The following is a 26,999-nucleotide window of genomic DNA, read 5'->3' on the forward strand; positions in this document are numbered from 1 at the left end:
AAAAATCTATTCTCATACGGCAGAAGGAGTTCAGTTTATTTATTCATCCATGGTTTAATGCCGAATTCTATTGGGTCGACGTGAAGCACGTGACACAAAACATGCACAAACACACGAACATCTGAAAACATTCACATTAATGTTCAACACGTTCGATGCGTTGTTTGGCGTGTCGGGTGATGTGTGTAACCGCAACTTAAAGTTGTAGTCTCTGGAATTGAGTTCTTGCCTCTGACCCTTTGTGGGTATCGCTTCTCGGCCTTTTGGCTAAGATCAAGTGTAGTATCTGTTCTTATCAGTTTAATATCTCATACGTCCCCTACCCGGGGACCATATATTAAATTGATTTTTGGAACTGGGAGATGGAATAGGGGCTTGCTCCGTCCACTCCACGCATCGACCTGGTATTGCAGTATCTCCAGGAACGGTGCAATCCCTGAAATTGTCAAATAAAAACCGCTAGAATTTTGGGATAATTCGGTACTTATTAAGTATCAGTAAGCCATTTTGATTCGCGTATGCATAATAGAAACGCGATGTTTACATTATGAGGTGACAGGAGCATTTTAGATGGACATTACGGTGCAGTGGGTGCTGCACCAGCCTTGTTGGAGAAGGTTAAACTAATAAAGTGTTTAATCTTAGTAAGATATTCATTTGTGTGCAACTTTTGCTGTCATGTTATTAAAAGTTTTGTGATCGTGACAGTATACATGTCATGTGAATGGAGGTCCTGTAGGTGGCAGTAGCATTTTAGATGCACATCCAACACACTCCTAACCGAATGTGTTGGTCTGCTTGTGACGTCAAAAAAGCATTACTTGGATATGTTCACGTGATATGAAACCATCGCTTCACATAGTGTGCGCGTGAATGACTCTCGTGCTCGCGCCGCATCCAACTCATACTTACCTGGCAGGGGAGATACCATGATCAAGAAGGTGGTTCACCCAGGGTGAGGCTCAGCCATTGCACTCCGGCTGTGCTGACCCCTGCGAATTCCCTAAATGTGGGAATCTCGACTGCATAATTTCTGATAGTGGGGGACTGCGTTCGCGCTCTCCCCTGATCAATATGTGAATAATAATACATGAGAAAAATCAGGATAGGATGCACATGAGTTCGCTCCGCACAGAAACACCCTGACCGTAATTTAAAAAGTACTTCAGCTGTAGTTAGGAATAATTATAATAGTTTGAAGGGTTCTCGTCCAAATTGATGAATAGAGGTAGTTCAGCTCCACTACGTTAACGGCGATCGAGTGCTACTGTCATTTTGCCAACAAGCAGGAAACAGGAAGTAGTCAATAGTAGCCAATAAGTGTCTTTTTGTCAAAATGTTGATTAAACGGCTACTCTGTTTCAGCCACAGCATTATACCAACCGAGTGTTATTGCAAATGACTAATTATTTTCGTCAGTTAAAAATCTATTCTCATACGGCAGAAGGAGTTCAGTTTATTTATTCATCCATGGTTTAATGCCGAATTCTATTGGGTCGACGTGAAGCACGTGACACAAAACATGCACAAACACACGAACATCTGAAAACATTCACATTAATGTTCAACACGTTCGATGCGTTGTTTGGCGTGTCGGGTGATGTGTGTAACCGCAACTTAAAGTTGTAGTCTCTGGAATTGAGTTCTTGCCTCTGACCCTTTGTGGGTATCGCTTCTCGGCCTTTTGGCTAAGATCAAGTGTAGTATCTGTTCTTATCAGTTTAATATCTGATACGTCCCCTACCCGGGGACCATATATTAAATTGATTTTTGGAACTGGGAGATGGAATAGGGGCTTGCTCCGTCCACTCCACGCATCGACCTGGTATTGCAGTATCTCCAGGAACGGTGCAATCCCTGAAATTGTCAAATAAAAACCGCTAGAATTTTGGGATAATTCGGTACTTATTAAGTATCAGTAAGCCATTTTGATTCGCGTATGCATAATAGAAACGCGATGTTTACATTATGAGGTGACAGGAGCATTTTAGATGGACATTACGGTGCAGTGGGTGCTGCACCAGCCTTGTTGGAGAAGGTTAAACTAATAAAGTGTTTAATCTTAGTAAGATATTCATTTGTGTGCAACTTTTGCTGTCATGTTATTAAAAGTTTTGTGATCGTGACAGTATACATGTCATGTGAATGGAGGTCCTGTAGGTGGCAGTAGCATTTTAGATGCACATCCAACACACTCCTAACCGAATGTGTTGGTCTGCTTGTGACGTCAAAAAAGCATTACTTGGATATGTTCACGTGATATGAAACCATCGCTTCACATAGTGTGCGCGTGAATGACTCTCGTGCTCGCGCCGCATCCAACTCATACTTACCTGGCAGGGGAGATACCATGATCAAGAAGGTGGTTCACCCAGGGTGAGGCTCAGCCATTGCACTCCGGCTGTGCTGACCCCTGCGAATTCCCCAAATGTGGGAATCTCGACTGCATAATTTCTGATAGTGGGGGACTGCGTTCGCGCTCTCGCCTGATCAATATGTGAATAATAATACATGAGAAAAATCAGGATAGGATGCACGTGAGTTCGCTCCGCACAGAAACACCCTGACCGTAATTTAAAAAGTACTTCAGCTGTAGTTAGGAATAATTATAATAATTTGAAGGGTTCTCGTCCAAATTGATGAATAGAGGTAGTTCAGCTCCACTACGTTAACGGCGATCGAGTGCTACTGCCATTTTGCCAACAAGCAGGAAACAGGAAGTAGTCAATAGTAGCCAATAAGTGTCTTTTTGTCAAAATGTTGATTAAACGGCTACTCTGTTTCAGCCACAGCATTATACCAACCGAGTGTTATTGCAAATGACTAATTATTTTCGTCAGTTAAAAATCTATTCTCATACGGCAGAAGGAGTTCAGTTTATTTATTCATCCATGGTTTAATGCCGAATTCTATTGGGTCGACGTGAAGCACGTGACACAAAACATGCACAAACACACGAACATCTGAAAACATTCACATTAATGTTCAACACGTTCGATGCGTTGTTTGGCGTGTCGGGTGATGTGTGTAACCGCAACTTAAAGTTGTAGTCTCTGGAATTGAGTTCTTGCCTCTGACCCTTTGTGGGTATCGCTTCTCGGCCTTTTGGCTAAGATCAAGTGTAGTATCTGTTCTTATCAGTTTAATATCTGATACGTCCCCTACCCGGGGACCATATATTAAATTGATTTTTGGAACTGGGAGATGGAATAGGGGCTTGCTCCGTCCACTCCACGCATCGACCTGGTATTGCAGTATCTCCAGGAACGGTGCAATCCCTGAAATTGTCAAATAAAAACCGCTAGAATTTTGGGATAATTCGGTACTTATTAAGTATCAGTAAGCCATTTTGATTCGCGTATGCATAATAGAAACGCGATGTTTACATTATGAGGTGACAGGAGCATTTTAGATGGACATTACGGTGCAGTGGGTGCTGCACCAGCCTTGTTGGAGAAGGTTAAACTAATAAAGTGTTTAATCTTAGTAAGATATTCATTTGTGTGCAACTTTTGCTGTCATGTTATTAAAAGTTTTGTGATCGTGACAGTATACATGTCATGTGAATGGAGGTCCTGTAGGTGGCAGTAGCATTTTAGATGCACATCCAACACACTCCTAACCGAATGTGTTGGTCTGCTTGTGACGTCAAAAAAGCATTACTTGGATATGTTCACGTGATATGAAACCATCGCTTCACATAGTGTGCGCGTGAATGACTCTCGTGCTCGCGCCGCATCCAACTCATACTTACCTGGCAGGGGAGATACCATGATCAAGAAGGTGGTTCACCCAGGGTGAGGCTCAGCCATTGCACTCCGGCTGTGCTGACCCCTGCGAATTCCCCAAATGTGGGAATCTCGACTGCATAATTTCTGATAGTGGGGGACTGCGTTCGCGCTCTCCCCTGATCAATATGTGAATAATAATACATGAGAAAAATCAGGATAGGATGCACATGAGTTCGCTCCGCACAGAAACACCCTGACCGTAATTTAAAAAGTACTTCAGCTGTAGTTAGGAATAATTATAATAATTTGAAGGGTTCTCGTCCAAATTGATGAATAGAGGTAGTTCAGCTCCACTACGTTAACGGCGATCGAGTGCTACTGTCATTTTGCCAACAAGCAGGAAACAGGAAGTAGTCAATAGTAGCCAATAAGTGTCTTTTTGTCAAAATGTTGATTAAACGGCTACTCTGTTTCAGCCACAGCATTATACCAACCGAGTGTTATTGCAAATGACTAATTATTTTCGTCAGTTAAAAATCTATTCTCATACGGCAGAAGGAGTTCAGTTTATTTATTCATCCATGGTTTAATGCCGAATTCTATTGGGTCGACGTGAAGCACGTGACACAAAACATGCACAAACACACGAACATCTGAAAACATTCACATTAATGTTCAACACGTTCGATGCGTTGTTTGGCGTGTCGGGTGATGTGTGTAACCGCAACTTAAAGTTGTAGTCTCTGGAATTGAGTTCTTGCCTCTGACCCTTTGTGGGTATCGCTTCTCGGCCTTTTGGCTAAGATCAAGTGTAGTATCTGTTCTTATCAGTTTAATATCTGATACGTCCCCTACCCGGGGACCATATATTAAATTGATTTTTGGAACTGGGAGATGGAATAGGGGCTTGCTCCGTCCACTCCACGCATCGACCTGGTATTGCAGTATCTCCAGGAACGGTGCAATCCCTGAAATTGTCAAATAAAAACCGCTAGAATTTTGGGATAATTCGGTACTTATTAAGTATCAGTAAGCCATTTTGATTCGCGTATGCATAATAGAAACGCGATGTTTACATTATGAGGTGACAGGAGCATTTTAGATGGACATTACGGTGCAGTGGGTGCTGCACCAGCCTTGTTGGAGAAGGTTAAACTAATAAAGTGTTTAATCTTAGCAAGATATTCATTTGTGTGCAACTTTTGCTGTCATGTTATTAAAAGTTTTGTGATCGTGACAGTATACATGTCATGTGAATGGAGGTCCTGTAGGTGGCAGTAGCATTTTAGATGCACATCCAACACACTCCTAACCGAATGTGTTGGTCTGCTTGTGACGTCAAAAAAGCATTACTTGGATATGTTCACGTGATATGAAACCATCGCTTCACATAGTGTGCGCGTGAATGACTCTCGTGCTCGCGCCGCATCCAACTCATACTTACCTGGCAGGGGAGATACCATGATCAAGAAGGTGGTTCACCCAGGGTGAGGCTCAGCCATTGCACTCCGGCTGTGCTGACCCCTGCGAATTCCCCGAATGTGGGAATCTCGACTGCATAATTTCTGATAGTGGGGGACTGCGTTCGCGCTCTCCCCTGATCAATATGTGAATAATAATACATGAGAAAAATCAGGATAGGATGCACATGAGTTCGCTCCGCACAGAAACACCCTGACCGTAATTTAAAAAGTACTTCAGCTGTAGTTAGGAATAATTATAATAATTTGAAGGGTTCTCGTCCAAATTGATGAATAGAGGTAGTTCAGCTCCACTACGTTAACGGCGATCGAGTGCTACTGTCATTTTGCCAACAAGCAGGAAACAGGAAGTAGTCAATAGTAGCCAATAAGTGTCTTTTTGTCAAAATGTTGATTAAACGGCTACTCTGTTTCAGCCACAGCATTATACCAACCGAGTGTTATTGCAAATGACTAATTATTTTCGTCAGTTAAAAATCTATTCTCATACGGCAGAAGGAGTTCAGTTTATTTATTCATCCATGGTTTAATGCCGAATTCTATTGGGTCGACGTGAAGCACGTGACACAAAACATGCACAAACACACGAACATCTGAAAACATTCACATTAATGTTCAACACGTTCGATGCGTTGTTTGGCGTGTCGGGTGATGTGTGTAACCGCAACTTAAAGTTGTAGTCTCTGGAATTGAGTTCTTGCCTCTGACCCTTTGTGGGTATCGCTTCTCGGCCTTTTGGCTAAGATCAAGTGTAGTATCTGTTCTTATCAGTTTAATATCTGATACGTCCCCTACCCGGGGACCATATATTAAATTGATTTTTGGAACTGGGAGATGGAATAGGGGCTTGCTCCGTCCACTCCACGCATCGACCTGGTATTGCAGTATCTCCAGGAACGGTGCAATCCCTGAAATTGTCAAATAAAAACCGCTAGAATTTTGGGATAATTCGGTACTTATTAAGTATCAGTAAGCCATTTTGATTCGCGTATGCATAATAGAAACGCGATGTTTACATTATGAGGTGACAGGAGCATTTTAGATGGACATTACGGTGCAGTGGGTGCTGCACCAGCCTTGTTGGAGAAGGTTAAACTAATAAAGTGTTTAATCTTAGTAAGATATTCATTTGTGTGCAACTTTTGCTGTCATGTTATTAAAAGTTTTGTGATCGTGACAGTATACATGTCATGTGAAAGGAGGTCCTGTAGGTGGCAGTAGCATTTTAGATGCACATCCAACACACTCCTAACCGAATGTGTTGGTTCTTTTTGTTACGTCAAAAAAGCATTACTTGGATATGTTCACGTGATATGAAACCATCGCTTCACATAGTGTGCGCGTGAATGACTCTCGTGCTCGCGCCGCATCCAACTCATACTTACCTGGCAGGGGAGATACCATGATCAAGAAGGTGGTTCACCCAGGGTGAGGCTCAGCCATTGCACTCCGGCTGTGCTGACCCCTGCGAATTCCCCAAATGTGGGAATCTCGACTGCATAATTTCTGATAGTGGGGGACTGCGTTCGCGCTCTCCCCTGATCAATATGTGAATAATAATACATGAGAAAAATCAGGATAGGATGCACATGAGTTCGCTCCGCACAGAAACACCCTGACCGTAATTTAAAAAGTACTTCAGCTGTAGTTAGGAATAATTATAATAATTTGAAGGGTTCTCGTCCAAATTGATGAATAGAGGTAGTTCAGCTCCACTACGTTAACGGCGATCGAGTGCTACTGTCATTTTGCCAACAAGCAGGAAACAGGAAGTAGTCAATAGTAGCCAATAAGTGTCTTTTTGTCAAAATGTTGATTAAACGGCTACTCTGTTTCAGCCACAGCATTATACCAACCGAGTGTTATTGCAAATGACTAATTATTTTCGTCAGTTAAAAATCTATTCTCATACGGCAGAAGGAGTTCAGTTTATTTATTCATCCATGGTTTAATGCCGAATTCTATTGGGTCGACGTGAAGCACGTGACACAAAACATGCACAAACACACGAACATCTGAAAACATTCACATTAATGTTCAACACGTTCGATGCGTTGTTTGGCGTGTCGGGTGATGTGTGTAACCGCAACTTAAAGTTGTAGTCTCTGGAATTGAGTTCTTGCCTCTGACCCTTTGTGGGTATCGCTTCTCGGCCTTTTGGCAAAGACTGCGATCTCCTCTGTTGAGCGACAATTCTATGCCTTTGTGGCTGTGAATCGAACTCATTTGCAGGGGTATTGTGTATTGTGTTGTTGAATCTTTCTGTTGTAGAATCTTTCTGTTGTAGAAGAACGACAAAGGTAAGTTTGCTGGAATTTTATTTGTGAAAAGTTGTGACTCAGTGGTTGTCTCCGACATGTCGGCTACATATGCCGGCATGCGGAGGCACCACAGTGTCCGATTTATGTTTCGGGAAAGGGATGGTGGCGAGCCTCTGTGGATGTCCAGGCTGGACTTTTCCAGAAAGCTTGTCCAACAAACCCTGCAATTCAAAGCTGAAGATCTGAATTGTATAATAACGTTGCCCTTTAGTAAAGGATTCGATCTCAGTTTCACCTCTGCTGCGAACCTTCGCGAATTTTGGACTCGGTTTGAAAATGTGAAAGCCCAGTTCTCTGTGTTCAATGTTGAAAGACTGACTGACAATGCTGCTAAAACAGTTATTGTCAGAATGTTTAATGAGACAGTGAATGCAGAAGACATTTGTTTTTGGCTGGGTAGATATTGCACGGTAAAAGGCCAGGCTGTGAAGGTGAGGGATGAGGACGGCATCTGGAACTGTGCCTGGCGGGTACCCATTCAACAATGGCAGGACCCCCAGGGCTTCCAGGGCCTGAAACATCTCCCATCAATGATAGTCTTGGGTGAAAACCGGGGCTACATACATTACCAGGGTCAGCCCAAGCTCTGCCGCAAGTGTGGTGAGCATGGACACCTGGCGGAAGCGTGTGAGAAAACCATTTGTAGAAAATGTCGAGTAATTGGGCATACTTTTGAAGAATGTACCAATGGCAGAAAGTGCAATCTCTGTGGGGAAACTAACCACCTCTACAGAAATTGTCCAAAATCATTTGCCAACAAACTGAAGGCTGGAAAAGAAATGGCACAAGGAAATGAAAAGGAAGGTGACAAACAAATTGAATGTCCTGAAGGAAATTCAAATTTCCCTCCAAATCCTGTCATTGGTGGAGAGGGGACAGGTGAGGAGGGGCAAGGGGAGGAGAGCAGGCCGGCCCCACCAATCGGGAGCTCAGAGGAAAGTGAAATGCTGCAAGAAATACCAGCAAGTGAGTCAAGTGAAGTCAGTCCAAATGAGACTGACAGCGAAGACACCCAGATCACTTGTGCTCAAAATAACAAAAGGCTTGCCTCTCAACGGTCCTCTGAGTCTCCCCTGTCTGCAGAGAAGAGGGGAAGGCCCGGGAGCTCAGATAGCGAGGTGGGGGAGTTCAGGGTCTTCCCCTCGAGCTCACCAAATGAACTCTCCTTTTTAAACATAGTACTGCAATCAACGCCAAAAAGCAAAAACACTATGAATTTAAGGTTGCGTGAGCGATCACCACCTCGAGTGCCTCTGAGAGATGACCAGTGTTTTAGCTCTGCCCCTTTTGCTGAGGTAAAGGAAGAAATAAGCTCTCGAGAAATACCTTAGCTACTGCCTTGTTTTAAAAAAAAATTATGTTCTCTTAAAATTTTGTAACCTTATCTGCGTTTTTTAAATTTTTAATCATACCTATGACCCTCACCTTCTCAACTATTAACGTTAGAAGCGTGAAGTCAAAGATTAGAGCTCAGAGCGTTTTAACATTTTTAAAAACTTTTAAATCTGATCTGTTTTTAATCCAAGAATGTGGCATACCCTTTTTAAGAAATTATAAACAGTGGGAGGAAATGTGGCCACACCCATCATTATGGAGTGGTTCAAACGAAAATAGAAATGATGGAGTGGCTATTTTAACAAATAATCCTCAGATTGTTTTTAAGGGGAGCACAGTGGTGAGAGACGGACGAGCACTTTTAGCACACTTGACTTTTACAGAACAGGATTTTAGCATTTTAAATATTTATGGTTCTAATGAAAAGCATGACAGGTATGATATTTTAGAGAATTTGCAGTCCCACATGCTCGGTCATAACCCACTAATTATGGGAGGCGATTTTAATTGTATTTTAAATAGGAAGGACAGGAAGGGAGCCGGGGAGGATTTTAAAATTGACAAAACATCGGTTTTATTGCAAGACATGTGCCGCGTATTCAAATTAGATGACTGCTTTAAAACCATGCATCCAAGAGAGGAGGGCTTCACCTGGTTTAGTGGTGACGGCACCAGAGCCTCTCGCATAGATTACATATTTACACGGGGTTGGACACAGACTGATGCTAGATTAACTCCTGTCTTTTTCTCAGATCACCTAATGCTGTCTTGCACCCTTTCACTTTCTTCTGGAGTGACTATTGGAAGAGGTCTGTGGAAGTTGAACTGCTCCCTGCTTGAGGACGAGGCCTTGGTCTCTCAGTACAGGGAGCGGTACAAGGACTGGCAGACCCTTCAAGACCTTTACAAATCACGGGCACAGTGGTGGGAAATGATGAAGGTAAGGACTCAGACTTTTTTTAAAAAAGCAGGAAGAGAGAAGAAAATCAAGGAAATGAAATGTATGCTGGGAATGCAAAAGAGACTGCAAAGGTATTTTAATCTAACACAAAAGGGGATAAATTTTAATGATGAAATTAAAGAGATCAAAAAAGAAATGAGAGCTATGGCACATATCCAAAGCAAAGGGTTTTTATTAAGGAGCAGAGAAAAGGAAATCGAAGAAGGTGAAAAATGCACCAGGTACTTCTTTAAAAAAATTATGAGCAAGGGTGGGGGCATTTTTAAACTAAAAAAAGAAAACGGGACTATCACAGAAAAAAACAATGAAATAATTGAAACAGTAGAAACATACTATCAAAAACTGTATGAGCGTAAAGATACCCAAGAGGAGATAATGGTAGAGGTTTTAAACTTCATTGAAAAAACAGTGACTGATAATGGGCTTTTAACACAGGATTTTACACCTGCAGAACTACATACATGTGCAAAACAATTGAAGAAGGCAAAATCTCCGGGCGAAGACGGCCTCTGCTCGGAATTTTACCTGACTTTTTGGGACATTTTAGCACCAGATTTACTCACTGTTTTTAATGAACTGGACAAAACACACCGACTACCAGACAGTTTTAGAGTAGGGATAGTCACGTTACTGCATAAGAAGGGAGACAAAACTGACCTGAACAACTGGCGTCCAATTACGCTTTTAAATGTTGATTGTAAACTTTTTAGCAAACTTTTAGCAATGCGTACGTCTGTGTTTTTAGAAGATTTGATCAACCCGGACCAAACCTGTGCCATCGCGGGGAGGAAGATCACGGACAGCCTCATTCTGATTCGTGACACCATCTGTTATGCGAGAGACAGAAATATGCGGCTAGTAGTCCTAAATTTAGACTTTGAGAAGGCTTTTGATCGGATCTCGCACCAGTACCTTTTTAGGCTACTGCAAAAATGGGGTTTCCCGGGAAGGTATCTAGAGTGGGTGGGCTTGCTGTATCGAGATATTACCAGCAAATTTGTGGTCAACGGGAACTTGACAAAAGCAGTACAGATTAACTGCGGCGTCCGTCAGGGCTGTCCCTTATCTGCCCTCCTCTATGTCCTATGCATAGAACCGTTGGCACAGATTTTGAGAAGGGACAAAATGATCGAGGGGGTGAGTATTCCAGGGGGCGGGGGGCTAACAACAAAGTGTGTTTTATATATGGACGATATTAACATCCTGTGCTCTGACATTTTATCCGTGACAAGGACCCTGGACTTGACTGACTGGTATGGAAGAGCATCTGGCTCTAAACTTAACAGAGACAAAACCCAAGCACAGTTTTACGGACCGTGGACCGGGACACAGAAGACAGGACTGCCCCTAACGGAGATACAAACAGACCAGAAGATACTTGGGATTAAATTCAGTAAGGGAGGGGGAGGGGATACAAACTGGGGCGACGTGATAGGGAAAGTGAGAAAAAAACTTGGCTTTTGGGGACTGAGAGAGCTGACTTTAGAGGGGAAGATTTTAATAATTAAAGCAGTCATTTTACCTTTGCTTTTATTAATCGGTTCAGTTTTTATCCCAAAAAGAAATGTGCTTTTAAATTTGGACCGTGCTATTTTTTACTTTATCTGGGGTTCTAAATGGGAAAAATTGAGGAGGGACACAATGAAAAAAACAAAAGAGAAAGGTGGGAAAGACGTGCCGGACCTCCAGCTCTTCTTGGGCAGCAGATATGTGGCCCTCCATCTGCAAAATGCTCTGGGACCATCCAGCAATCCCAAAAGTCAAGCAATGACACGATTCTGGATGGGATCATACCTCCGTAAATTAAAACTAATACCCAGCGATCAAAGACTTCCGGTGTCTTTTAACTTACCACCAGCACATTCTTTTATCCCCAAATTTTTAAGAAATTTTAAATTAGAAAATGAAGATTGTCACGTTTTAAAAAATCACAAGTCTCTCATCTCTATTGTGCAGGAGCGGCAAACAGTGAGTCAAGTGCGCGGGCTTGCATTCGGCAAGCTCACAACAGTTTGGCGCAACGTCAACCATCCTGCCCTCCCAAACAGACTCCGGGACCTGTCGTGGATGGTGGCTCACGAGATTCTCCCAGTCAGGGCCGTTATGCACTCCCGAGGAATGTCAGCGCACTCAACCTGCCCCCGACCTGGTTGTGGCGCCCAGGAGTCGGTGAGGCACCTCCTCTGGGAGTGCAGTGCTGCCGTAGACCTGTGGGCGACAGCCGGCCACCTGAGAAAATTCCCGGACTTGCCAGCAAGGGAGGTCCTAAATGAACAATACGTGCTCTATGGGGTGAGCCAAGTCGAGCGTTCCCGGGAGGAGTTTGCAGAAGACTGGCTCACCCTTGCCGCCATCAAAGACGCCATGTGGACCTCCAGAAACTTGCTGGTAAGGAGGCACAGGCAGACCCCCCCCGTGGCTGTGCTCCTAATGGCTGCAGGGACCATCGAAGCTGCACGCGGCAGGCCAAGGACACAGCCACCAAGAAGCGTCGCCTGTGCCCGCCCGGAGGAGGGAACCGGAGCTACACGATGAAGGTCTCGGCAGCGACGGCCTGGCTCTCCGGGAGAGGCAGGAAGGAAGGAGCACAAAGAGTGACTCGGCAGGTCCTGGACAAGCGCTGTTTGAGAGGGTGGGATGAAGACCCACTTAGTAATGCAGTGCTACGCTCCTGCACAATAGATATGAATGTGGTTTTTACATTTTTAAATTGTTTTTATTTTTACATAATATGTTAAGGACAAAATGAATGCTCCATATTGGAGAAATGTGATTTGTGATTGATTTAAAAGTGACAATAAAAACATGAAAAAGAAAAAATCTGTTCTTATCAGTTTAATATCTGATACGTCCCCTACCCGGGGACCATATATTAAATTGATTTTTGGAACTGGGAGATGGAATAGGGGCTTGCTCCGTCCACTCCACGCATCGACCTGGTATTGCAGTATCTCCAGGAACGGTGCAATCCCTGAAATTGTCAAATAAAAACCGCTAGAATTTTGGGATAATTCGGTACTTATTAAGTATCAGTAAGCCATTTTGATTCGCGTATGCATAATAGAAACGCGATGTTTACATTATGAGGTGACAGGAGCATTTTAGATGGACATTACGGTGCAGTGGGTGCTGCACCAGCCTTGTTGGAGAAGGTTAAACTAATAAAGTGTTTAATCTTAGTAAGATATTCATTTGTGTGCAACTTTTGCTGTCATGTTATTAAAAGTTTTGTGATCGTGACAGTATACATGTCATGTGAATGGAGGTCCTGTAGGTGGCAGTAGCATTTTAGATGCACATCCAACACACTCCTAACCGAATGTGTTGGTCTGCTTGTGACGTCAAAAAAGCATTACTTGGATATGTTCACGTGATATGAAACCATCGCTTCACATAGTGTGCGCGTGAATGACTCTCGTGCTCGCGCCGCATCCAACTCATACTTACCTGGCAGGGGAGATACCATGATCAAGAAGGTGGTTCACCCAGGGTGAGGCTCAGCCATTGCACTCCGGCTGTGCTGACCCCTGCGAATTCCCTAAATGTGGGAATCTCGACTGCATAATTTCTGATAGTGGGGGACTGCGTTCGCGCTCTCCCCTGATCAATATGTGAATAATAATACATGAGAAAAATCAGGATAGGATGCACATGAGTTCGCTCCGCACAGAAACACCCTGACCGTAATTTAAAAAGTACTTCAGCTGTAGTTAGGAATAATTATAATAGTTTGAAGGGTTCTCGTCCAAATTGATGAATAGAGGTAGTTCAGCTCCACTACGTTAACGGCGATCGAGTGCTACTGTCATTTTGCCAACAAGCAGGAAACAGGAAGTAGTCAATAGTAGCCAATAAGTGTCTTTTTGTCAAAATGTTGATTAAACGGCTACTCTGTTTCAGCCACAGCATTATACCAACCGAGTGTTATTGCAAATGACTAATTATTTTCGTCAGTTAAAAATCTATTCTCATACGGCAGAAGGAGTTCAGTTTATTTATTCATCCATGGTTTAATGCCGAATTCTATTGGGTCGACGTGAAGCACGTGACACAAAACATGCACAAACACACGAACATCTGAAAACATTCACATTAATGTTCAACACGTTCGATGCGTTGTTTGGCGTGTCGGGTGATGTGTGTAACCGCAACTTAAAGTTGTAGTCTCTGGAATTGAGTTCTTGCCTCTGACCCTTTGTGGGTATCGCTTCTCGGCCTTTTGGCTAAGATCAAGTGTAGTATCTGTTCTTATCAGTTTAATATCTGATACGTCCCCTACCCGGGGACCATATATTAAATTGATTTTTGGAACTGGGAGATGGAATAGGGGCTTGCTCCGTCCACTCCACGCATCGACCTGGTATTGCAGTATCTCCAGGAACGGTGCAATCCCTGAAATTGTCAAATAAAAACCGCTAGAATTTTGGGATAATTCGGTACTTATTAAGTATCAGTAAGCCATTTTGATTCGCGTATGCATAATAGAAACGCGATGTTTACATTATGAGGTGACAGGAGCATTTTAGATGGACATTACGGTGCAGTGGGTGCTGCACCAGCCTTGTTGGAGAAGGTTAAACTAATAAAGTGTTTAATCTTAGTAAGATATTCATTTGTGTGCAACTTTTGCTGTCATGTTATTAAAAGTTTTGTGATCGTGACAGTATACATGTCATGTGAATGGAGGTCCTGTAGGTGGCAGTAGCATTTTAGATGCACATCCAACACACTCCTAACCGAATGTGTTGGTCTGCTTGTGACGTCAAAAAAGCATTACTTGGATATGTTCACGTGATATGAAACCATCGCTTCACATAGTGTGCGCGTGAATGACTCTCGTGCTCGCGCCGCATCCAACTCATACTTACCTGGCAGGGGAGATACCATGATCAAGAAGGTGGTTCACCCAGGGTGAGGCTCAGCCATTGCACTCCGGCTGTGCTGACCCCTGCGAATTCCCCAAATGTGGGAATCTCGACTGCATAATTTCTGATAGTGGGGGACTGCGTTTGCGCTCTCGCCTGATCAATATGTGAATAATAATACATGAGAAAAATCAGGATAGGATGCACGTGAGTTCGCTCCGCACAGAAACACCCTGACCGTAATTTAAAAAGTACTTCAGCTGTAGTTAGGAATAATTATAATAATTTGAAGGGTTCTCGTCCAAATTGATGAATAGAGGTAGTTCAGCTCCACTACGTTAACGGCGATCGAGTGCTACTGCCATTTTGCCAACAAGCAGGAAACAGGAAGTAGTCAATAGTAGCCAATAAGTGTCTTTTTGTCAAAATGTTGATTAAACGGCTACTCTGTTTCAGCCACAGCATTATACCAACCGAGTGTTATTGCAAATGACTAATTATTTTCGTCAGTTAAAAATCTATTCTCATACGGCAGAAGGAGTTCAGTTTATTTATTCATCCATGGTTTAATGCCGAATTCTATTGGGTCGACGTGAAGCACGTGACACAAAACATGCACAAACACACGAACATCTGAAAACATTCACATTAATGTTCAACACGTTCGATGCGTTGTTTGGCGTGTCGGGTGATGTGTGTAACCGCAACTTAAAGTTGTAGTCTCTGGAATTGAGTTCTTGCCTCTGACCCTTTGTGGGTATCGCTTCTCGGCCTTTTGGCTAAGATCAAGTGTAGTATCTGTTCTTATCAGTTTAATATCTAATACGTCCCCTACCCGGGGACCATATATTAAATTGATTTTTGGAACTGGGAGATGGAATAGGGGCTTGCTCCGTCCACTCCACGCATCGACCTGGTATTGCAGTATCTCCAGGAACGGTGCAATCCCTGAAATTGTCAAATAAAAACCGCTAGAATTTTGGGATAATTCGGTACTTATTAAGTATCAGTAAGCCATTTTGATTCGCGTATGCATAATAGAAACGCGATGTTTACATTATGAGGTGACAGGAGCATTTTAGATGGACATTACGATGCAGTGGGTGCTGCACCAGCCTTGTTGGAGAAGGTTAAACTAATAAAGTGTTTAATCTTAGTAAGATATTCATTTGTGTGCAACTTTTGCTGTCATGTTATTAAAAGTTTTGTGATCGTGACAGTATACATGTCATGTGAAAGGAGGTCCTGTAGGTGGCAGTAGCATTTTAGATGCACATCCAACACACTCCTAACCGAATGTGTTGGTTCTTTTTGTTACGTCAAAAAAGCATTACTTGGATATGTTCACGTGATATGAAACCATCGCTTCACATAGTGTGCGCGTGAATGACTCTCGTGCTCGCGCCGCATCCAACTCATACTTACCTGGCAGGGGAGATACCATGATCAAGAAGGTGGTTCACCCAGGGTGAGGCTCAGCCATTGCACTCCGGCTGTGCTGACCCCTGCGAATTCCCCAAATGTGGGAATCTCGACTGCATAATTTCTGATAGTGGGGGACTGCGTTCGCGCTCTCCCCTGATCAATATGTGAATAATAATACATGAGAAAAATCAGGATAGGATGCACATGAGTTCGCTCCGCACAGAAACACCCTGACCGTAATTTAAAAAGTACTTCAGCTGTAGTTAGGAATAATTATAATAATTTGAAGGGTTCTCGTCCAAATTGATGAATAGAGGTAGTTCAGCTCCACTACGTTAACGGCGATCGAGTGCTACTGTCATTTTGCCAACAAGCAGGAAACAGGAAGTAGTCAATAGTAGCCAATAAGTGTCTTTTTGTCAAAATGTTGATTAAACGGCTACTCTGTTTCAGCCACAGCATTATACCAACCGAGTGTTATTGCAAATGACTAATTATTTTCGTCAGTTAAAAATCTATTCTCATACGGCAGAAGGAGTTCAGTTTATTTATTCATCCATGGTTTAATGCCGAATTCTATTGGGTCGACGTGAAGCACGTGACACAAAACATGCACAAACACACGAACATCTGAAAACATTCACATTAATGTTCAACACGTTCGATGCGTTGTTTGGCGTGTCGGGTGATGTGTGTAACCGCAACTTAAAGTTGTAGTCTCTGGAATTGAGTTCTTGCCTCTGACCCTTTGTGGGTATCGCTTCTCGGCCTTTTGGCTAAGATCAAGTGTAGTATCTGTTCTTATCAGTTTAATATCTGATACGTCCCCTACCCGGGGACCATATATTAAATTGATTTTTGGAACTGGGAGATGGAATAGGGGCTTGCTCCATCCACTCCACGCATCGACCTGGTATTGCAGTATCTCCAGGAACGGTGCACCCCCTGAAATTGTCAAATAAAAACCGCTATAATTTTGGGATAATTCGGTACTTATTAAGTATCAGTAAGCCATTTTTATTCGCGTATGCATAATAGAAACGCGATGTTTACATTATGAGGTGACAGGAGCATTTTAGATGGACATTACGGTGCAGTGGGTGCTGCACCAGCCTTGTTGGAGAAGGTTAAACTAATAAAGTGTTTAATCTTAGTAAGATATTCATTTGTGTGCAACTTTTGCTGTCATGTTATTAAAAGTTTTGTGATCGTGACAGTATACATGTCATGTGAATGGAGGTCCTGTAGGTGGCAGTAGCATTTTAGATGCACATCCAACACACTCCTAACCGAATGTGTTGGTCTGCTTGTGACGTCAAAAAAGCATTACTTGGATATGTTCACGTGATATGAAACCATCGCTTCACATAGTGTGCGCGTGAATGACTCTCGTGCTCGCGCCGCATCCAACTCATACTTACCTGGCAGGGGAGATACCATGATCAAGAAGGTGGTTCACCCAGGGTGAGGCTCAGCCATTGCACTCCGGCTGTGCTGACCCCTGCGAATTCCCCAAATGTGGGAATCTCGACTGCATAATTTCTGATAGTGGGGGACTGCGTTCGCGCTCTCCCCTGATCAATATGTGAATAATAATACATGAGAAAAATCAGGATAGGATGCACATGAGTTCGCTCCGCACAGAAACACCCTGACCGTAATTTAAAAAGTACTTCAGCTGTAGTTAGGAGTAATTATAATAATTTGAAGGGTTCTCGTCCAAATTGATGAATAGAGGTAGTTCAGCTCCACTACGTTAACGGCGATCGAGTGCTACTGTCATTTTGCCAACAAGCAGGAAACAGGAAGTAGTCAATAGTAGCCAATAAGTGTCTTTTTGTCAAAATGTTGATTAAACGGCTACTCTGTTTCAGCCACAGCATTATACCAACCGAGTGTTATTGCAAATGACTAATTATTTTCGTCAGTTAAAAATCTATTCTCATACGGCAGAAGGAGTTCAGTTTATTTATTCATCCATGGTTTAATGCCGAATTCTATTGGGTCGACGTGAAGCACGTGACACAAAACATGCACAAACACACGAACATCTGAAAACATTCACATTAATGTTCAACACGTTCGATGCGTTGTTTGGCGTGTCGGGTGATGTGTGTAACCGCAACTTAAAGTTGTAGTCTCTGGAATTGAGTTCTTGCCTCTGACCCTTTGTGGGTATCGCTTCTCGGCCTTTTGGCAAAGACTGCGATCGCCTCTGTTGAGCGACAATTCTATGCCTTTGTGGCTGTGAATCGAACTCATTTGCAGGGGTATTGTGTATTGTGTGGTTGAATCTTTCTGTTGTAGAAAAACGACAAAGGTAAGTTTGCTGGAATTTCATTTGTGAAAAATTGTGACTCAGTGGTTGTCTCCGACATGTCGGCTATATATGCCGGCATGCGGAGGCACCACAGTGTCCGATTTATGTTTCGGGAAAGGGATGGTGGCGAGCCTCTGTGGATGTCCAGGCTGGACTTTTCCAGAAAGCTTGTCCAACAAACCCTGCAATTCAAAGCTGAAGATCTGAATTGTATAATAACGTTGCCCTTCAGTAAAGGATTCGATCTCAGTTTCACCTCTGCTGCGAACCTTCGCGAATTTTGGACTCGGTTTGAAAATGTGAAAGCCCAGTTCTCTGTGTTCAATGTTGAAAGACTGACTGACAATGCTGCTAAAACAGTTATTGTCAGAATGTTTAATGAGACAGTGAATGCAGAAGACATTTGTTTTTGGCTGGGTAGATATTGCACGGTAAAAGGCCAGGCTGTGAAGGTGAGGGATGAGGACGGCATCTGGAACTGTGCCTGGCGGGTACCCATTCAACAATGGCAGGACCCCCAGGGCTTCCAGGGCCTGAAACATCTCCCATCAATGATAGTCTTGGGTGAAAACCGGGGCTACATACATTACCAGGGTCAGCCCAAGCTCTGCCGCAAGTGTGGTGAGCATGGACACCTGGCGGAAGCGTGTGAGAAAACCATTTGTAGAAAATGTCGAGTAATTGGGCATACTTTTGAAGAATGTACCAATGGCAGAAAGTGCAATCTCTGTGGGGAAACTAACCACCTCTACAGAAATTGTCCAAAATCATTTGCCAACAAACTGAAGGCTGGAAAAGAAATGGCACAAGGAAATGAAAAGGAAGGTGACAAACAAATTGAATGTCCTGAAGGAAATTCAAATTTCCCTCCAAATCCTGTCATTGGTGGAGAGGGGACAGGTGAGGAGGGGCAAGGGGAGGAGAGCAGGCCGGCCCCACCAATCGGGAGCTCAGAGGAAAGTGAAATGCTGCAAGAAATACCAGCAAGTGAGTCAAGTGAAGTCAGTCCAAATGAGACTGACAGCGAAGACACCCAGATCACTTGTGCTCAAAATAACAAAAGGCTTGCCTCTCAACGGTCCTCTGAGTCTCCCCTGTCTGCAGAGAAGAGGGGAAGGCCCGGGAGCTCAGATAGCGAGGTGGGGGAGTTCAGGGTCTTCCCCTCGAGCTCACCAAATGAACTCTCCTTTTTAAACATAGTACTGCAATCAACGCCAAAAAGCAAAAACACTATGAATTTAAGGTTGCGTGAGCGATCACCACCTCGAGTGCCTCTGAGAGATGACCAGTGTTTTAGCTCTGCCCCTTTTGCTGAGGTAAAGGAAGAAATAAGCTCTCGAGAAATACCTTAGCTACTGCCTTGTTTTAAAAAAAAATTATGTTCTCTTAAAATTTTGTAACCTTATCTGCGTTTTTTAAATTTTTAATCATACCTATGACCCTCACCTTCTCAACTATTAACGTTAGAAGCGTGAAGTCAAAGATTAGAGCTCAGAGCGTTTTAACATTTTTAAAAACTTTTAAATCTGATCTGTTTTTAATCCAAGAATGTGGCATACCCTTTTTAAGAAATTATAAACAGTGGGAGGAAATGTGGCCACACCCATCATTATGGAGTGGTTCAAACGAAAATAGAAATGATGGAGTGGCTATTTTAATAAATAATCCTCAGATTGTTTTTAAGGGGAGCACAGTGGTGAGAGACGGACGAGCACTTTTAGCACACTTGACTTTTACAGAACAGGATTTTAGCATTTTAAATATTTATGGTTCTAATGAAAAGCATGACAGGTATGATATTTTAGAGAATTTGCAGTCCCACATGCTCGGTCATAACCCACTAATTATGGGAGGCGATTTTAATTGTATTTTAAATAGGAAGGACAGGAAGGGAGCCGGGGAGGATTTTAAAATTGACAAAACATCGGTTTTATTGCAAGACATGTGCCGCGTATTCAAATTAGATGACTGCTTTAAAACCATGCATCCAAGAGAGGAGGGCTTCACCTGGTTTAGTGGTGACGGCACCAGAGCCTCTCGCATAGATTACATATTTACACGGGGTTGGACACAGACTGATGCTAGATTAACTCCTGTCTTTTTCTCAGATCACCTAATGCTGTCTTGCACCCTTTCACTTTCTTCTGGAGTGACTATTGGAAGAGGTCTGTGGAAGTTGAACTGCTCCCTGCTTGAGGACGAGGCCTTGGTCTCTCAGTACAGGGAGCGGTACAAGGACTGGCAGACCCTTCAAGACCTTTACAAATCACGGGCACAGTGGTGGGAAATGATGAAGGTAAGGACTCAGACTTTTTTTAAAAAAGCAGGAAGAGAGAAGAAAATCAAGGAAATGAAATGTATGCTGGGAATGCAAAAGAGACTGCAAAGGTATTTTAATCTAACACAAAAGGGGATAAATTTTAATGATGAAATTAAAGAGATCAAAAAAGAAATGAGAGCTATGGCACATATCCAAAGCAAAGGGTTTTTATTAAGGAGCAGAGAAAAGGAAATCGAAGAAGGTGAAAAATGCACCAGGTACTTCTTTAAAAAAATTATGAGCAAGGGTGGGGGCATTTTTAAACTAAAAAAAGAAAACGGGACTATCACAGAAAAAAACAATGAAATAATTGAAACAGTAGAAACATACTATCAAAAACTGTATGAGCGTAAAGATACCCAAGAGGAGATAATGGTAGAGGTTTTAAACTTCATTGAAAAAACAGTGACTGATAATGGGCTTTTAACACAGGATTTTACACCTGCAGAACTACATACATGTGCAAAACAATTGAAGAAGGCAAAATCTCCGGGCGAAGACGGCCTCTGCTCGGAATTTTACCTGACTTTTTGGGACATTTTAGCACCAGATTTACTCACTGTTTTTAATGAACTGGACAAAACACACCGACTACCAGACAGTTTTAGAGTAGGGATAGTCACGTTACTGCATAAGAAGGGAGACAAAACTGACCTGAACAACTGGCGTCCAATTACGCTTTTAAATGTTGATTGTAAACTTTTTAGCAAACTTTTAGCAATGCGTACGTCTGTGTTTTTAGAAGATTTGATCAACCCGGACCAAACCTGTGCCATCGCGGGGAGGAAGATCACGGACAGCCTCATTCTGATTCGTGACACCATCTGTTATGCGAGAGACAGAAATATGCGGCTAGTAGTCCTAAATTTAGACTTTGAGAAGGCTTTTGATCGGATCTCGCACCAGTACCTTTTTAGGCTACTGCAAAAATGGGGTTTCCCGGGAAGGTATCTAGAGTGGGTGGGCTTGCTGTATCGAGATATTACCAGCAAATTTGTGGTCAACGGGAACTTGACAAAAGCAGTACAGATTAACTGCGGCGTCCGTCAGGGCTGTCCCTTATCTGCCCTCCTCTATGTCCTATGCATAGAACCGTTGGCACAGATTTTGAGAAGGGACAAAATGATCGAGGGGGTGAGTATTCCAGGGGGCGGGGGGCTAACAACAAAGTGTGTTTTATATATGGACGATATTAACATCCTGTGCTCTGACATTTTATCCGTGACAAGGACCCTGGACTTGACTGACTGGTATGGAAGAGCATCTGGCTCTAAACTTAACAGAGACAAAACCCAAGCACAGTTTTACGGACCGTGGACCGGGACACAGAAGACAGGACTGCCCCTAACGGAGATACAAACAGACCAGAAGATACTTGGGATTAAATTCAGTAAGGGAGGGGGAGGGGATACAAACTGGGGCGACGTGATAGGGAAAGTGAGAAAAAAACTTGGCTTTTGGGGACTGAGAGAGCTGACTTTAGAGGGGAAGATTTTAATAATTAAAGCAGTCATTTTACCTTTGCTTTTATTAATCGGTTCAGTTTTTATCCCAAAAAGAAATGTGCTTTTAAATTTGGACCGTGCTATTTTTTACTTTATCTGGGGTTCTAAATGGGAAAAATTGAGGAGGGACACAATGAAAAAAACAAAAGAGAAAGGTGGGAAAGACGTGCCGGACCTCCAGCTCTTCTTGGGCAGCAGATATGTGGCCCTCCATCTGCAAAATGCTCTGGGACCATCCAGCAATCCCAAAAGTCAAGCAATGACACGATTCTGGATGGGATCATACCTCCGTAAATTAAAACTAATACCCAGCGATCAAAGACTTCCGGTGTCTTTTAACTTACCACCAGCACATTCTTTTATCCCCAAATTTTTAAGAAATTTTAAATTAGAAAATGAAGATTGTCACGTTTTAAAAAATCACAAGTCTCTCATCTCTATTGTGCAGGAGCGGCAAACAGTGAGTCAAGTGCGCGGGCTTGCATTCGGCAAGCTCACAACAGTTTGGCGCAACGTCAACCATCCTGCCCTCCCAAACAGACTCCGGGACCTGTCGTGGATGGTGGCTCACGAGATTCTCCCAGTCAGGGCCGTTATGCACTCCCGAGGAATGTCAGCGCACTCAACCTGCCCCCGACCTGGTTGTGGCGCCCAGGAGTCGGTGAGGCACCTCCTCTGGGAGTGCAGTGCTGCCGTAGACCTGTGGGCGACAGCCGGCCACCTGAGAAAATTCCCGGACTTGCCAGCAAGGGAGGTCCTAAATGAACAATACGTGCTCTATGGGGTGAGCCAAGTCGAGCGTTCCCGGGAGGAGTTTGCAGAAGACTGGCTCACCCTTGCCGCCATCAAAGACGCCATGTGGACCTCCAGAAACTTGCTGGTAAGGAGGCACAGGCAGACCCCCCCCGTGGCTGTGCTCCTAATGGCTGCAGGGACCATCGAAGCTGCACGCGGCAGGCCAAGGACACAGCCACCAAGAAGCGTCGCCTGTGCCCGCCCGGAGGAGGGAACCGGAGCTACACGATGAAGGTCTCGGCAGCGACGGCCTGGCTCTCCGGGAGAGGCAGGAAGGAAGGAGCACAAAGAGTGACTCGGCAGGTCCTGGACAAGCGCTGTTTGAGAGGGTGGGATGAAGACCCACTTAGTAATGCAGTGCTACGCTCCTGCACAATAGATATGAATGTGGTTTTTACATTTTTAAATTGTTTTTATTTTTACATAATATGTTAAGGACAAAATGAATGCTCCATATTGGAGAAATGTGATTTGTGATTGATTTAAAAGTGACAATAAAAACATGAAAAAGATCTGTTCTTATCAGTTTAATATCTGATACGTCCCCTACCCGGGGACCATATATTAAATTGATTTTTGGAACTGGGAGATGGAATAGGGGCTTGCTCCGTCCACTCCACGCATCGACCTGGTATTGCAGTATCTCCAGGAACGGTGCAATCCCTGAAATTGTCAAATAAAAACCGCTAGAATTTTGGGATAATTCGGCACTTATTAAGTATCAGTAAGCCATTTTGATTCGCGTATGCATAATAGAAACGCGATGTTTACATTATGAGGTGACAGGAGCATTTTAGATGGACATTACGGTGCAGTGGGTGCTGCACCAGCCTTGTTGGAGAAGGTTAAACTAATAAAGTGTTTAATCTTAGTAAGATATTCATTTGTGTGCAACTTTTGCTGTCATGTTATTAAAAGTTTTGTGATCGTGACAGTATACATGTCATGTGAATGGAGGTCCTGTAGGTGGCAGTAGCATTTTAGATGCACATCCAACACACTCCTAACCGAATGTGTTGGTCTGCTTGTGACGTCAAAAAAGCATTACTTGGATATGTTCACGTGATATGAAACCATCGCTTCACATAGTGTGCGCGTGAATGACTCTCGTGCTCGCGCCGCATCCAACTCATACTTACCTGGCAGGGGAGATACCATGATCAAGAAGGTGGTTCACCCAGGGTGAGGCTCAGCCATTGCACTCCGGCTGTGCTGACCCCTGCGAATTCCCCAAATGTGGGAATCTCGACTGCATAATTTCTGATAGTGGGGGACTGCGTTCGCGCTCTCCCCTGATCAATATGTGAATAATAATACATGAGAAAAATCAGGATAGGATGCACATGAGTTCGCTCCGCACAGAAACACCCTGACCGTAATTTAAAAAGTACTTCAGCTGTAGTTAGGAGTAATTATAATAATTTGAAGGGTTCTCTTCCAAATTGATGAATAGAGGTAGTTCAGCTCCACTACGTTAACGGCGATCGAGTGCTACTGTCATTTTGCCAACAAGCAGGAAACAGGAAGTAGTCAATAGTAGCCAATAAGTGTCTTTTTGTCAAAATGTTGATTAAACGGCTACTCTGTTTCAGCCACAGCATTATACCAACCGAGTGTTATTGCAAATGACTAATTATTTTCGTCAGTTAAAAATCTATTCTCATACGGCAGAAGGAGTTCAGTTTATTTATTCATCCATGGTTTAATGCCGAATTCTATTGGGTCGACGTGAAGCACGTGACACAAAACATGCACAAACACACGAACATCTGAAAACATTCACATTAATGTTCAACACGTTCGATGCGTTGTTTGGCGTGTCGGGTGATGTGTGTAACCGCAACTTAAAGTTGTAGTCTCTGGAATTGAGTTCTTGCCTCTGACCCTTTGTGGGTATCGCTTCTCGGCCTTTTGGCTAAGATCAAGTGTAGTATCTGTTCTTATCAGTTTAATATCTGATACGTCCCCTATCCGGGAACCATATATTAAATTGATTTTTGGAACTGGGAGATGGAATAGGGGCTTGCTCCGTCCACTCCACGCACCGACCTGGTATTGCAGTATCTCCAGCAACGGTGCAATCCCTGAAATTGTCAAATAAAAACCGCTAGAATTTTGGGATAATTCGGTACTTATTAAGTATCAGTAAGCCATTTTGATTCGCGTATGCATAATAGAAACGCGATGTTTACATTGTGAGGTGACAGGAGCATTTTAGATGGACATTACGGTGCAGTGGGTGCTGCACCAGCCTTGTTGGAGAAGGTTAAACTAATAAAGTGTTTAATCTTAGTAAGATATTCATTTGTGTGCAACTTTTGCTGTCATGTTATTAAAAGTTTTGTGATCGTGACAGTATACATGTCATGTGAATGGAGGTCCTGTAGGTGGCAGTAGCATTTTAGATGCACATCCAACACACTCCTAACCGAATGTGTTGGTCTGCTTGTGACGTCAAAAAAGCATTACTTGGATATGTTCACGTGATATGAAACCATCGCTTCACATAGTGTGCGCGTGAATGACTCTCGTGCTCGCGCCGCATCCAACTCATACTTACCTGGCAGGGGAGATACCATGATCAAGAAGGTGGTTCACCCAGGGTGAGGCTCAGCCATTGCACTCCGGCTGTGCTGACCCCTGCGAATTCCACAAATGTGGGAATCTCGATTGCATAATTTCTGATAGTGGGGGACTGCGTTCGCGCTCTCCCCTGATCAATATGTGAATAATGGTACATGACAAAAATCAGGATAGGATGCACATGAGTTCGCTCCGCACAGAAACACCCTGACCGTAAGTTAAAAAGTACTTCAGCTGTAGTTAGGAATAATTATAATAATTTGAAGGGTTCTCGTCCAAATTGATGAATAGAGGTAGTTCAGCTCCACTACGTTAACGGCGATCGAGTGCTACTGTCATTTTGCCAACAAGCAGGAAACAGGAAGTAGTCAATAGTAGCCAATAAGTGTCTTTTTGTCAAAATGTTGATTAAACGGCTACTCTGTTTCAGCCACAGCATTATACCAACCGAGTGTTATTGCAAATGACTAATTATTTTCGTCAGTTAAAAATCTATTCTCATACGGCAGAAGGAGTTCAGTTTATTTATTCATCCATGGTTTAATGCCGAATTCTATTGGGTCGACGTGAAGCACGTGACACAAAACATGCACAAACACACGAACATCTGAAAACATTCACATTAATGTTCAACACGTTCGATGCGTTGTTTGGCGTGTCGGGTGATGTGTGTAACCGCAACTTAAAGTTGTAGTCTCTGGAATTGAGTTCTTGCCTCTGACCCTTTGTGGGTATCGCTTCTCGGCCTTTTGGCTAAGATCAAGTGTAGTATCTGTTCTTATCAGTTTAATATCTGATACGTCCCCTACCCGGGAACCATATATTAAATTGATTTTTGGAACTGGGAGATGGAATAGGGGCTTGCTCCGTCCACTCCACGCATCGACCTGGTATTGCAGTATCTCCAGGAACGGTGCAATCCCTGAAATTGTCAAATAAAAACCGCTAGAGTTTTGGGATAATTCGGTACTTATTAAGTATCAGTAAGCCATTTTGATTCGCGTATGCATAATAGAAACGCGATGTTTACATTATGAGGTGACAGGAGCATTTTAGATGGACATTACGGTGCAGTGGGTGCTGCACCAGCCTTGTTGGAGAAGGTTAAACTAATAAAGTGTTTAATCTTAGTAAGATATTCATTTGTGTGCAACTTTTGCTGTCATGTTATTAAAAGTTTTGTGATCGTGACAGTATACATGTCATGTGAATGGAGGTCCTGTAGGTGGCAGTAGCATTTTAGATGCACATCCAACACACTCCTAACCGAATGTGTTGGTCTGCTTGTGACGTCAAAAAAGCATTACTTGGATATGTTCACGTGATATGAAACCATCGCTTCACATAGTGTGCGCGT

General features: G+C 43.2%; 23 non-coding genes across 23 annotated transcripts; all 23 read left to right on the forward strand.

Moving 5' to 3' along the window:
* Nucleotides 1-247: 247 nt before the first annotated feature.
* On the forward strand, nucleotides 248-438 carry LOC144049655 (U2 spliceosomal RNA). Its single transcript, XR_013293652.1, has one exon. It is a non-coding gene; the product is annotated as a U2 spliceosomal RNA (small nuclear RNA).
* Nucleotides 439-904: 466 nt separating this feature from the next.
* Nucleotides 905-1,068, forward strand: LOC144049712 (U1 spliceosomal RNA). The gene has a single exon (XR_013293700.1). It is a non-coding gene; the product is annotated as a U1 spliceosomal RNA (small nuclear RNA).
* A 600-nt stretch (nucleotides 1,069-1,668) lies between these two features.
* LOC144049621 (U2 spliceosomal RNA) lies at nucleotides 1,669-1,859 on the forward strand. Its single transcript, XR_013293620.1, has one exon. It is a non-coding gene; the product is annotated as a U2 spliceosomal RNA (small nuclear RNA).
* A 466-nt stretch (nucleotides 1,860-2,325) lies between these two features.
* LOC144049729 (U1 spliceosomal RNA) lies at nucleotides 2,326-2,489 on the forward strand. Its single transcript, XR_013293716.1, has one exon. It is a non-coding gene; the product is annotated as a U1 spliceosomal RNA (small nuclear RNA).
* A 600-nt stretch (nucleotides 2,490-3,089) lies between these two features.
* LOC144049623 (U2 spliceosomal RNA) lies at nucleotides 3,090-3,280 on the forward strand. The gene has a single exon (XR_013293622.1). It is a non-coding gene; the product is annotated as a U2 spliceosomal RNA (small nuclear RNA).
* A 466-nt stretch (nucleotides 3,281-3,746) lies between these two features.
* Nucleotides 3,747-3,910, forward strand: LOC144049689 (U1 spliceosomal RNA). Its single transcript, XR_013293678.1, has one exon. It is a non-coding gene; the product is annotated as a U1 spliceosomal RNA (small nuclear RNA).
* Nucleotides 3,911-4,510: 600 nt separating this feature from the next.
* LOC144049624 (U2 spliceosomal RNA) lies at nucleotides 4,511-4,701 on the forward strand. Its single transcript, XR_013293623.1, has one exon. It is a non-coding gene; the product is annotated as a U2 spliceosomal RNA (small nuclear RNA).
* A 466-nt stretch (nucleotides 4,702-5,167) lies between these two features.
* LOC144049709 (U1 spliceosomal RNA) lies at nucleotides 5,168-5,331 on the forward strand. The gene has a single exon (XR_013293697.1). It is a non-coding gene; the product is annotated as a U1 spliceosomal RNA (small nuclear RNA).
* A 600-nt stretch (nucleotides 5,332-5,931) lies between these two features.
* LOC144049625 (U2 spliceosomal RNA) lies at nucleotides 5,932-6,122 on the forward strand. Its single transcript, XR_013293624.1, has one exon. It is a non-coding gene; the product is annotated as a U2 spliceosomal RNA (small nuclear RNA).
* Nucleotides 6,123-6,589: 467 nt separating this feature from the next.
* LOC144049691 (U1 spliceosomal RNA) lies at nucleotides 6,590-6,753 on the forward strand. The gene has a single exon (XR_013293680.1). It is a non-coding gene; the product is annotated as a U1 spliceosomal RNA (small nuclear RNA).
* A 5,855-nt stretch (nucleotides 6,754-12,608) lies between these two features.
* On the forward strand, nucleotides 12,609-12,802 carry LOC144049672 (U2 spliceosomal RNA). Its single transcript, XR_013293666.1, has one exon. It is a non-coding gene; the product is annotated as a U2 spliceosomal RNA (small nuclear RNA).
* Nucleotides 12,803-13,268: 466 nt separating this feature from the next.
* LOC144049714 (U1 spliceosomal RNA) lies at nucleotides 13,269-13,432 on the forward strand. The gene has a single exon (XR_013293702.1). It is a non-coding gene; the product is annotated as a U1 spliceosomal RNA (small nuclear RNA).
* Nucleotides 13,433-14,032: 600 nt separating this feature from the next.
* LOC144049627 (U2 spliceosomal RNA) lies at nucleotides 14,033-14,223 on the forward strand. Its single transcript, XR_013293625.1, has one exon. It is a non-coding gene; the product is annotated as a U2 spliceosomal RNA (small nuclear RNA).
* A 466-nt stretch (nucleotides 14,224-14,689) lies between these two features.
* On the forward strand, nucleotides 14,690-14,853 carry LOC144049599 (U1 spliceosomal RNA). Its single transcript, XR_013293599.1, has one exon. It is a non-coding gene; the product is annotated as a U1 spliceosomal RNA (small nuclear RNA).
* Nucleotides 14,854-15,453: 600 nt separating this feature from the next.
* On the forward strand, nucleotides 15,454-15,644 carry LOC144049654 (U2 spliceosomal RNA). The gene has a single exon (XR_013293651.1). It is a non-coding gene; the product is annotated as a U2 spliceosomal RNA (small nuclear RNA).
* A 467-nt stretch (nucleotides 15,645-16,111) lies between these two features.
* On the forward strand, nucleotides 16,112-16,275 carry LOC144049692 (U1 spliceosomal RNA). Its single transcript, XR_013293681.1, has one exon. It is a non-coding gene; the product is annotated as a U1 spliceosomal RNA (small nuclear RNA).
* A 600-nt stretch (nucleotides 16,276-16,875) lies between these two features.
* Nucleotides 16,876-17,066, forward strand: LOC144049612 (U2 spliceosomal RNA). Its single transcript, XR_013293611.1, has one exon. It is a non-coding gene; the product is annotated as a U2 spliceosomal RNA (small nuclear RNA).
* Nucleotides 17,067-17,532: 466 nt separating this feature from the next.
* Nucleotides 17,533-17,696, forward strand: LOC144049693 (U1 spliceosomal RNA). Its single transcript, XR_013293682.1, has one exon. It is a non-coding gene; the product is annotated as a U1 spliceosomal RNA (small nuclear RNA).
* Nucleotides 17,697-23,535: 5,839 nt separating this feature from the next.
* On the forward strand, nucleotides 23,536-23,724 carry LOC144049665 (U2 spliceosomal RNA). Its single transcript, XR_013293659.1, has one exon. It is a non-coding gene; the product is annotated as a U2 spliceosomal RNA (small nuclear RNA).
* Nucleotides 23,725-24,190: 466 nt separating this feature from the next.
* Nucleotides 24,191-24,354, forward strand: LOC144049694 (U1 spliceosomal RNA). Its single transcript, XR_013293683.1, has one exon. It is a non-coding gene; the product is annotated as a U1 spliceosomal RNA (small nuclear RNA).
* Nucleotides 24,355-24,954: 600 nt separating this feature from the next.
* Nucleotides 24,955-25,145, forward strand: LOC144049658 (U2 spliceosomal RNA). The gene has a single exon (XR_013293655.1). It is a non-coding gene; the product is annotated as a U2 spliceosomal RNA (small nuclear RNA).
* A 466-nt stretch (nucleotides 25,146-25,611) lies between these two features.
* LOC144049601 (U1 spliceosomal RNA) lies at nucleotides 25,612-25,775 on the forward strand. Its single transcript, XR_013293601.1, has one exon. It is a non-coding gene; the product is annotated as a U1 spliceosomal RNA (small nuclear RNA).
* Nucleotides 25,776-26,375: 600 nt separating this feature from the next.
* On the forward strand, nucleotides 26,376-26,566 carry LOC144049652 (U2 spliceosomal RNA). Its single transcript, XR_013293649.1, has one exon. It is a non-coding gene; the product is annotated as a U2 spliceosomal RNA (small nuclear RNA).
* Nucleotides 26,567-26,999: the final 433 nt, after the last annotated feature.

Source organism: Vanacampus margaritifer, chromosome 3, assembly GCF_051991255.1.
Source record: "Vanacampus margaritifer isolate UIUO_Vmar chromosome 3, RoL_Vmar_1.0, whole genome shotgun sequence".
Lineage (NCBI taxonomy): Eukaryota > Metazoa > Chordata > Actinopteri > Syngnathiformes > Syngnathidae > Vanacampus > Vanacampus margaritifer.